The sequence below is a fragment of the Alosa alosa genome, chromosome 12, assembly GCF_017589495.1.
Source record: "Alosa alosa isolate M-15738 ecotype Scorff River chromosome 12, AALO_Geno_1.1, whole genome shotgun sequence".
In the NCBI taxonomy this organism is placed as follows: Eukaryota; Metazoa; Chordata; class Actinopteri; order Clupeiformes; family Clupeidae; genus Alosa; species Alosa alosa.
This window is the reverse complement of record NC_063200.1, coordinates 32,636,209-32,648,086: the sequence shown is the minus strand read 5'-3', so window position 1 is coordinate 32,648,086 and position 11,878 is coordinate 32,636,209. Positions and strand designations below refer to the sequence as shown.

Sequence of the window (11,878 nt, the reverse complement as noted above, 5' to 3'; positions counted from 1 at the left end):
TTGCGAAACTTTATGCAGTAGAACTACACGCAGGCATGCAGGACATAATGTTTGCGCAGGAGAGAGAATGAGAATAAGAGCGCAAGCACGCACGGAACCACCAAGGATTAGAACACTAGGATAAGATTTGGCCATGGACATACTTCTTTCGAAAATAGAAATGGGGAGGCAAGGTAGGCAAGAGAGATACATTGCTGGTCAAAACGTTAGCGTAAGAACTGGTTTAAAATGCTGAATGAAGCACAAAGCTTTACTAAAGCACATCCACTGTTTAAAGTCACAAACACAACGAACTAAGGTAACTTTTTATGCATGTGAACATATACATACCGGGTAGATATGGCTGTGTAGTCTGTGCCATAAGATTTATTCCTGCAGGCTGCCAGTTTCTGCTGTCATACTTTTAAATGGCTTCGCAAGAAGTAGGCCTACATAGACCATAACTTGTACTACTGTCATCTTCTTTAAGAACTTTTCCCAATATTTCCCATAGCCTATATCGCTTTTCCTGAAGGGGTGTCTTTATTATTTTAACTCGCGTCTTTAGCTTCTTTACTGTTGACTTACTGTATTGATGCTTTACTGTATTGATGCTAGCCTTCTCGTGCTATTTTAAGTAGGCCTATTTGTAGAAAATATATATGACCCGAATATCATTAAAATATTTGGTTTATGACTCATAACCGCGGGTGACCTGCAAGCTTATGAGGGGAGTTGTGGGAGATTCAGGTAGGGTTGCGACTTTTTGGACTCGCCCACTCTGTCAAAGAGACGTGAATCATGTTTTGGCCTACAAACCTTTTAAAATATCGAAAACGGATCATTGATCAGGGGAAAAAAATATCATGGATCAGGAAAAAATATTTTTTTCCTCGGCCCTCCCCCCAGGCCAAAAAAATTCTCCTGGGCCTTCCCCTAAGGCTAAGGCCCTCCCCGGTAAATATCGTACAGTCCCTTCATGGTACTGCCCAGTACAACCCACTGTAACCCCAGTACAACCCACTTAACACTCGGTTTAAAGTTGCCTACCTAAATTGGAGGCTGCCTTCAGCAGAGGCTCGAATCAGAGCAAATTACTCAGCTACTAGTTACTGAAGCTTATTGAAAAAATAGAAGCTCATGGTATCAGGAAGCATTAAAAAGAATCAGCATTACTTTCGTCCTTATTCTTCTGATCTGTCCAGAAGGTATTTGTCACATGACAATAGTTAGGCCTATCCTCTTCAGCCTTTTTGTGCAGTTTTTTTTACAGAATCTGAATTATTTTTACAGAGATTTTTCAAAATTGCTCTTCTACGGTCTTGGCCAATTTGGCATGTACATCAGTCATAGTATGTATAGTATAAGTATACTCTTTTGATCCCGTGAGAGAAATTTGGTCTCTGCATTTATCCCAATCCGTAAATTAGTGAAACACACTCAGCACACAGTGAACACACAGTGAGGTGAAGCACACACTAATCCCGGCGCAGTGAGCTGCTTGCAACAACAGCGGCAGAGGGGAGCAGTGAGGGGTTAGGTGCCTTGCTCAAGGGCACTTCAGCCGTGCCTACTGGTCGGGGTTCGAACCGGCAACTCTCCGGTCACAAGTCCGAAGTGCTAGACCTTGGATGCCCCCAAGTCATGAGTCCCTTTTGCACCGCAGGGACTTTTTGCAGTTCCTAGAACTAGGGATGTACCGAATCCAGGATGCTTAAAGTGTTTTTATTCGTGCAAACTGACTAACGTTTCGACGCCCATGCGTCTTCTTCAGACTTTGGACTCTGAGCACCTACCAGGCTGAAGCGCAAGTGACCCCCTTCTTCTGGGGTTCAGTTTCTGTCGAACCTTAGAATTTTTTCCACCGAACCTAACCCCGAACGCCGTTGATTATGGGAAGGTGTTTATGTAGGTGGACTGTTTAAATGCAGTAGGCTGTGAGAAAGTGCAAATGGAACTTGTGAGCAGAAAAAATGCAGTACTTTCAGTCAAAAGAAGGCGACATGTTCAATTTGCAGTGCCGATTTGTCTCGTGGTGGCAAGGACCTTAAACAATACACAACATTGCCGCTGTTTCGGATATTTCTGTATGAAATATCCGAAAGAATACGAGTTGTGCATGAAGGAATCCATAGACAGCAGCCAAAATGCAGCAACTTCAGGTACAGCAAAGGAAGGACAGTCACAGCTAAAGACAGCTAAAGAACCACAAGCTAAAGCTATTCATGCAGCAAATGATAGCCATTGACTTGCAGCCATAGCATAGTGGAAGACACAGGATTCAACAAGCTACTCCATCTGCTTGAGCCATGTTGCAAAATACCCTCCAGGCCCTTTTTTGCTGACAAAATCATCCCTGAAATGCATGAGTCCATCACTTCCCGCTTACAAGCATACGTTGCCAAAGCACAGGCTTTTGCACTTACATGTGACATATGGACTTGTGAGTACACTACACAGTCCTACACTACACAGTCCTACATCAGTGTGACCTCACATTGGATTGATGATGATTTTAAGCGCACACATGCTATTCTTCGATGTGAAGCATTCGATGTAAGGCACACCGCATTAAACACTGCAGATGCACTGCAAGAAATTATCAGAGGGTGGGACATACCTGATAACAAGTGTCGCCTGGTCTTGAGGGACAATGCTGCAAGCCTGCAGAAAGCCATGTCCAAGGCAGCGTTTCCAAGTGCTGGCTGTTTTGCGCACACACTCCAGTTGTGCATCCACTACAGTCTTTTACCACAACAAACTGTCTCTGACATCGCAATGGCCATGAAACTGTTGGTCACTTTAGGCATTCTTCAAGTGCTAAATCCAAGCTTTTTGCTCTATAGCTGGAGTTAGAGCTGCCAAATCACCATTTAATCCAGGACATGTCAACACGAAGGAATTCGACATATCTGATGTTCGATTGCTTAACAGAACAAAAACGTGCCATAACTATCTACAGTACGTGTCCAAGACAGATGGTAGGCAACATTCATACACAGAGGTGGACTCTGATGGAAGATGTTCTTAAGGTACTCAGACCCTTTGAGGAGTTGACTAGAGAAATAAGCGTAGAAAATGTGTGTATATCTACTGTCCTGCCAGCTGTGATGATGTTAATGCGCAATATCCACAACGAAAAAGACGCTCAAGGAATCAAGCAAATGAAAACCACTTGCTTAAATCCCTGCAGGACAGGCTTGAGGGAAGCAAGCAGAATAGCCACTTAGTTGTGGCAACAAGTCTGGAGGCGAAATTTTGGGTGACACAGAACAGTGTTGATCAAAGTTGCTTGTGCAGGAGGCTGTATCCCGTTTATCTGAATCAGATCAAGACGCATCTGCTAGACCTACTACTACAGCAACTGAACAGCCTGAGGAGGAACAAGGCCCGACAGTTTGCACCAGATAGATAGATAGATAGATAGATAGATAGATAGATACTTTATTGATTCCCCAGGAGAAATTCAAGGTCTCAGTAGCATACAGACATCACACACAACATTCACTAACATCAGAAAAAGTAAATAAAAGTGTATAATATAAGAAAAAAAAGCAAGTAAGCAATAAGGACAGTAGAAGATAAAGAATATACTAAAATACAAATTGAGAAATCAAAGAACATGATTCTCACAGCACCCTTCCCTTAAGTGAAGCATTGAACAGTTCAATGGCCCTGGGGAAAAAATAATGACTTCCTCAGTATGTCTATTGTGCAAGACAGTGAGCGAAGTCTCCAGCTGATCAGGCTCTTCTGCTTTGTAATAGTGCTGTGGAGTGGATGACACTCATTGTCCAAAATGTTGATCAATTTGTTCAGGGTCCTTTTGTCAGATATTGAAGTGATGCACTCCACTTCAGCTCCCACTACAGAGCCAGCTTTCCTTACCAGCCTGTCAAGTCGCCCAGCACCCTTCTTCTTTGTGCTTCCTCCCCAGCATACCACTGCATAGAAGAGGACGCTGGCAACAACAGACTGGTAGAACATCTTGAGGAGCTTGCTGCACACATTGAAGGACCGCAGCCTCCTCAGGAAGTACAGCCTGCTCTGCCCTTTCTTGTGCATCGGTATTGGCTGACCAGTCTAGTTTATTGTCCAGGTGGAGACCCAGATACTTGTAAGTGCTTACCACCTCCACATTGACCCCATCAATGGAGACTGGTAGCAGAGTGGGCGGAAATCCACCACCATCTCCTTGGTCTTTGAAGTGTTGAGTTGAAGATGATTGAGTTTGCACCACTGCACAAAGTCCTCCACCAGGCTCCTGTACTCCTCCTCTTGCTCGTCTCTGATACTGTGAACTGAACTAAACTGTGGTCGCTCGGTCATGTAGTCTGTAATCCAGGTTACCAGGTGAGCGTCCACACCCATCTGCAAGAGCTTGTCTCCCAGTCTGAGGGGTTGGATGGTGTTAAAAGCACTTGAGAAATCAAAGAACATGATTCTCACAGCACTTTTCCCTTGTCTAGGTGAGAATGTGTCCTGTGCAAAAGATAAGTGATGGCATCGTCCACGCCCACTTTCTCCTGGTATGCAAACTGTAGCGGGTCTAGTGCATGGCGTACCTGGGGTCTGAGCATACCTAAGACCAGCCGCTCCATTGTCTTCATCACATGTGACGTTAGAGCGACAGGCCTGTAGTCATTACACAACCCCTCCCTCCATTCCACAGCCGAACTGTGACTTATACCTTTCTTAATATAGTTATTTATATATAGATATATAGACTTTATTCTTGCACTGTTGCACTGTTTGACTTACTCATTTGCACCATCACCATGACACTCATTCACAAAGAGCACCTTACCTTACCTTATGCACAGAGGACCACAGGCTCAGTCCCTGCTTCAGTCATTGCAAGCGCACCTGATTGATTAATCACCCACTATGTTGATACTGTTTTTTAGAATTGATTTAGATTAAGTTTTATTTAGTACTAATTTGTATTTTAGTATATTTAGTATATTATTTATCTTCTACAGTCCTTATTGCTTAGTTGTGTTTTTATATTATATACTTTTAATTACTTTTTCTGCTGTTAGTGAATGTGTGTGTATGTTGTCTGTATGCTACTGTGACCTTGAATTTCCCCTAGGGATCAATAAAGTATCTATCTATCTATCTATCTATCTATCTATCTATCGATTAAGCTCACTAGGCTGTGGCTTCTTAGGTGCTGACGTGGAGATAAGCACTTTTTTCAGCCTCTGATTCCTCTTAGAGAGAATCCTCTTCAGTGGTGGAAGACAAACCAGCAGCAAATTCCACTGCTGGCGAAAGCGGCAAATATCTACCTCTGTGCGCCACCAACCTCTGTGACCAGTGAAAGACTTTTCAGTACTGCTCGGGACATTTGTTCCCACACTCGCAACCGGCTGTCACCTGTTAATGCTGAGCGTCTTGTTTTCCTGAAAGGAAACTATCATTTCATGTGAAAGGTTCACACAACTTCTGTATTTTTCAGTTCAATAACAGTTTGCCTGATCACTCTCTACTTACTTTAATACTTATGGACAAATTTCCTGTGGAAAATGTGTACCCTTTTTATTGATTTTTTTCTTTTTGGTGACTAATATTTGGCAAATCTGTTAGCGAAGTTGTGTAGACTCTCTTGCCCGGGTATATTTTTCTGATGTATTGACTGATGTATGCTTGATTACATACTTCCGGTTATTGTGTGAAAGATCTATTATGATGCAGGAGATGTGTGTGATTAGGCCTACAATTGTTCATAATATTTGGCTACTGTTCTAATCGTAGCCTATCTAAACAAAACAACAGCCTACTATCCATGTTTATTGAGTAAATGTTCAATAACATTCATTTCAGTTAAGTATATACATTTTCTGATTAAAAAAAGAAAAACTTTTCTTTACATTGTTACACTTTTATTGAAAGGTTTTAGTTTGTACATATTATAAATCTAAAAGGCTAATATTTTGGATATTGATTGGATCTTAGGATAGGGTAAACAGTTTTTCCCACTTGTCATCCTGGCATAATGTTGCCTGTTCTTTTTTTACAGTTAAAATAAAATAAAATGACAAATACACTGCTGTGGACGTTGTTTACTTCATTAACCTGTACGGTCACAAATATGTGATCAGATGCAGCTGGGCCCCTGGGAGTACGATCACAAATATGTGATTAGAACATTTTAGAAAAAAAGTTCCGTACTGACACAACAATTACTCTCAGGGACTTTTGTTTTAAGCCATTAAACCATTTTAAAAACACTGAAACTATAGAACGTTCGCAAAGAATTCTAGAAGGAGCCAGGAAAATAATTCTCTGGAACGGGGAGTAGGATTCGGTATTCAGTTTCGGATTCGGACAAATCTTAACCAGTGGATTCGGTATTCGGCCGAACCCCAAAAATCTGGATTCGGTGCATCCCTGGTTTACGAATGCCCAGAGCCGTTTATTGGGCACTACGAATGTCTATCAAAGCGTCTATACGTAGCTCATAGCCGCTTCGGTGTGTCGTCATCGTGCGTGTAAGGCAGCATGGGAAAACCCAGGCTAAGAACATTAAGCAAGTTATAAGAACTGCAGTAAGAGAAACTCTTTAATGCCCAGTTCCATGCTGTCTGAATGCACAAAAAAGGGGTTCTAGGAACTTCAATGAACGAGACGGTATTCTCCCTTTATCACCCAGAGAGAAATACTCTTTTCTGATTTGCTGGTAGGGTGGCTATTAATTCAAAGCTCACTGAATGGTAACCAAAGATCTTAGAGCTGAGCGTAGCCAAAGATTCTAGAGCGCTACGTACTCCGCTCTAGAATCTTTGGCGTAGCGCTCTAGAATTTTTGATGGTAACTATAACAACCATAGTAAACGGTTGAGCCTGGAAGCAGGCGTTGCCAATTTGTACAACAAGCTGAAGAAGTTGGCTTCTTTTTAAACTGAACCGCTTGTTTTCTTTGCATTCTATAAAGGCATGATTATTGGCTATACATAGTGGCAACCGTGGGATAAGCTGGATAACGGCCATTAAAATGAGTTTGAAGCCATTATTTTAAGGCAAAAAAATGACAGTGTTTCTTTAAGGCTGGGTTTTGGGAGAAAAGCTGCCAGCACAAGGCATAGCTTTCTTAATGTTATCCTGAGTCTTTTTCAAATAGTTCTGTCTAGGAACGGTGTTCTATGTGTGCTCCATCTCCAGGGAGAGAGGGGCGTTTCCACTCCTGCTCACTTCCTCTTCATTTTCTTTAGGGATTTCCACTCTCCCTCCTGAGTAGATCGACTGCCAAAGAGCTCCTTCACCTTCCTATTCCTCTCTGAATCCCTGTAACATGCTAAATTCACATCAGAGAAGGCATATGCTTCTGTCATAATGCACCAATGTACATGTAGTGTTGTGGTGGCTAGGATCAGGGATGTTCATGGACTATTAACCCCTTGAGCTGTATATCCGTGGCACTTAAGTGTACTATAAATAAAATGTGTTGTGATATATTGTAGGCTGCACTGGATAAAAGGAAATAAAAAGAAGTTCAAAAAAGAGAAGGCATATGCATTTTCTTTCAAGCAAATATCTATCTATTAATAACAGTAACGTCTGTCTGTCTTGTCACGATCCACATTTAAAATGTGTCAAAACCCTGTGAGAGTTTCAGAGGGGTGTGAGATTCTTAGTGGCCCTTTATAAACCAAGGGTCCAGCACTTGGACAGTCAGTAGCAAGCTCAGCCAGCTCCTGGGGAACAAGCAAAGCAGAGCTCCTGTGGTGGAACTATTACCCAGCTAACAACACAAAAAGGCAGAACCATGAGAGGCTCCTCATATTCCCAGAAGTCCCTGTCGGTCAGCGGCTCCCAGTCGAGTCCGGTGCAAGTCCATCTCCTTCCCGCTGCAGGGGCTCCTCCCTACAGCAGCGGCCGTGCTGGGTACCAGGGTGGTGTGTCTGCTGTTGAGGTGGGCACCGAGATCCACCAGCAGCATGCCAACGAGAAGGAGGAGATGCAGGAGCTGAGCGTGCGCTTTGCGGTTACATTGACAAGGTGCAGGCCCTGGAACAAAGGCATGCCCAGCTGCAGGCAGAGCTGGCCGAGCTACAGGGCCGCTTCAAGGGAGGCCCGGTGGGCTTCGCCGAGAAGAGTCACGACATCAAATTCAAGGAGATGAGGGACCTGATTGAGGCTTTGACTGCTGAAAAGGGTGCGGCCGACATTGAGAGGGGTTACATCGAGGAGGAGGTGGAAGTGTGGAGGCTCAAACTGGAGGAAGAGCTGGCCCTCAAAGGTACGCTAACAGGGATGAGGCACATGTTGGTTTATTGATACCTGCATTATAACAAACAAAAAATGGCTAATGCCCATCAATACCATTACCTAGATAGATAGATACTTTATTGATCCCAAAAGGGAAATTGAAGGCATCATTTGGGATATACTTGTGTCTTCAGATACAATGAGGTGATGAAAAAGAGGTGATGTAGTTTGGTGCAGTGTTTCCCAAACTTTTTTTCTGGGGACCCACTTTTTAAAAAATGACAGACCATCCCGACCCATTTCACTTCAGATCTAACATGCAACCACCAATATTGTTTTAGGCCACAGGTTCTCAAACTTTTATAGCCCCTAATCATTCTACACTGCCATATGTATACATAATAGCGCCTAGGTCTGGCCTACTACCACTATTACAAGGATTGGTGATGCACTGACTCAGTTTCCCACAACTCTGCAATCTCAATTACACATGAAACAATGTTAAATATTTTCAAAGCTATAAAATTCTCGGTCAGTTTTGTACAAACACACAACCTCAGGTTTTCCTCATCCTGCTTTGAACACAGTTGTGTTGCATTTTGAGCACCATCAGCGTGGAAAGTTACCTAAAAGATAACGTTTTAATGCGCATCCGAGAGTTTGGGGATATTCTTGCATTCTACGCAATCGTCACTCTTCAACACCGTAAGCTGTTCTTGTATATCTAAAGAGAGATGTTGTAGGCTACGTTGCGTTGCAGACAAATGGATCCATAACAGCGTTAATTCCGACGTAAACAGCAAATAACTCAAGTCGTTATATTGTAGCCTATTCTGGAGGTTTCTTTGGAAAGTTGAATCCGCATTGAATCCGCAAGTTAAACGTTTGCTTGTTTGTCGACCTTATACTAAGGCTGTGTATTGATGTTGTGACAAGCTATGTTGTTGTAAGAATGTGAAATGAATAAATATCAGAACAAGAGGCTTTTGCGCAATAGCCAAAAGATAATAGGAGTTTGCGAGGTGGAAAACAAGAGGAAATAATAGCTTTTAAAATGTCCATTTAAATTGTAGCCTTATACAATGCATTGGTGTGCATTTTAAATCCGAAATAATAAGGAATGTGAGGAGGCTGCTATTAACTTCAAAGAGTGCATCTACAATCGAAACTATCAGACTATGACGCAAATTGAATAGCCATGCCCGGTATACGGATGTCTGCTTTAGTTGACAGCATGGTAACTAGATTTTAATCGGTCAACGGAAAGCAGCTGTCCGTTTATGTTCGAGGTCCATAGCAGGCGCCCCACAGAAATGATTCCTTTTGCGAGTGAGATGTACGCTGCCCCCTCTGCGACGCGTTCGCCCCCAGTTTCAGAGCTATTCTAGGGCCGTCACTGTGGTAAACAAACTATATCCCAATAGAAAACTGATAGCTTTCCTGGTTAAATGGTATAAACTAGGCCTACACAACATAAATTGTGCTGGCGACCCAAATAAAATCTCCTGCGACCCACCCGTGGGTCGCGATCCAGTCTTTGGGAACCAATGGTTTAGTGATACAGTTTTGTAGCCTATTGTAACAGTTGTAATAATAATACTATTATTATTATTATTATTATTATTAATATTATTATTATTAACAATAATAATATTATTATTATTATTATTATTATTATTATTATTATATAAAATCTATTTATATAGCACTTTTTAAGCATTTAACACAAAGTGTACAAACAGTATTGCTATATCAATCATATACAATCACATTTGCTTCCACTAGAAATACTGTTATAGTAATAGTTAGAGTGATATGACAAGGTGAGCTGAGAGCAATTCAGATGTGAGGTGTCTAAAGGTCTGAGTTACCAGCTCTATGCCAATGTAGTGCCATGCTGACCATCTCTCACCAAATCTGGCATTGCAGAGGAGGCGGAGATGATCCTGCGAGAGTTCCGTCAGGACGTGGATAATGCCACACTGCAGAAAGCAGAGCTGGAGAAGCGCGTGGAACAGCTGGTGGCTGAGATTGAGTTCCTGAAGAAGCTGCATGATGAAGAGGTGGCTGACCTTCTGAAGCAGATTGAGGAGTCCAAGGTCACTGTGGAGCTGGACTCAGACCGCCCTGACCTGGCTGCCTACCTGCGCAACATGCGTGCCGAGATCGAGGCCGTGGCCGCTCGCAACGTCCAGGAGGCAGAGAAGTGGTACAAGGGCAAATTCGACACACTGAAACAACAAGCTGGCAAAGCTGAGGACCAGATGAAGACCATGAAGGAGGAAATCACCACCTACCACAACCAGGTGACCGACCTGCAGAACCAGATTGATGGCCTGAGGAGCCCGCAATGCTGCTCTGGAACAGCAGCTGGAAGACATGGAGGCAGCTCACCTGGACAAAATGGCAGGGGCTGGAGGGAATCATTGCTCAACTGGAGAACCAGCTCTGCGAGACCAAGATGGAGATGAGCAAATACATGCAGGACTATCAGGAGCTGCTGCACATCAAGCTGAAGCTCGACGCCGAGATCGCCACCTACAGGAAACTGCTGGAAGGCGAGGAGAAGAGACTGAGGAATCTCAGGTAAGGCACACCCGAATAACTACACTCAAGGCATAACAGCACTTTTGAGTCCCATGTTTAACTTCTGAATCTTAAGATCTTGACATTTCCCTTTTCAAAAATATAATGGACAAATATTTTGATGACCTGATTTGCATTAGAGCGTCACACCAAAACTCCTCAGAAAAGACATTTTCAAATGACCACAAAACCAATTTATACAACTAATCACTTATGTTTATATTTAATTGAGATGTGCAGAGGACAGCCTTACCCATTACCACTTCTGTTGTGCTCTGGGAGTCACTAGAAAATCAGTATGGCTTGAAATATTAATGCCTCTCTGTGCTTAATGCCTCCACAGGTGAAAGCCACACAGCCATCCAGGACTCTACCTAAGGTCCTCCACCCCTCCCAGGACACACCACGCCTGTCTGTCTGTCTGTCAGTCACTTCCAGAGACCCAACAGCGCAGAGCACCCATGTGCTGCTATGCTCTGTCTAACTCAGCTGTCTAGAGAGCCCACATTCCTTTTCAGTTAACAGTTAAGATGAATTTGAAGTGAAGGAGTTCCCAGGTACTATTTAAAATAAAGCTTGACTTCAATGCACTCTCCGTTTCTACTGTGTTTCTGTGCTTGGGTGTATGTGTGCATTTTGAGTGTTGCCAGACAAATAGGACATTATAGGAAGGTTGTTGATTTACTGAATCTGCAGTCACTCTTACATATTTAAATTTTTTCATATTCAAAAACCTTTATACACGGTCAACCTATCCTACAGCAAAGTGTAAATTGGCAATTGGATTAATGGTATTGCCCAGTACAACCCACTGTAACTATACAGCAGTTACAGGAACTTGAGGTAAAGAACATTAAGAAAAGACCACGACTATAACTGCTCAAATATTTCAACAGGTTTCTATGCAGTTGTTGGTGTACCTACTGACCCCATCCAATAAGGGATCTACTGATCCCTATCCAATATTTCAACAGGTTTCTGCACAGTTGCTAGTGTACCTACAGTAATGATCCCAGCTCAAGTCTCACTGGTTTTATGGATACATGTCTGTTTACCAAGTATCTGTGAAATAAATATATGTGACCACAAGGAATTACAGA

At 42.8% G+C, this 11,878-nt stretch overlaps 1 pseudogene; it reads left to right on the top strand.

Moving 5' to 3' along the window:
- The first annotated feature begins 7,734 nt into the window (after positions 1–7,734).
- LOC125305223 lies at positions 7,735–11,368 on the top strand (annotated as a pseudogene).
- The last annotated feature ends 510 nt before the right edge of the window (positions 11,369–11,878 follow it).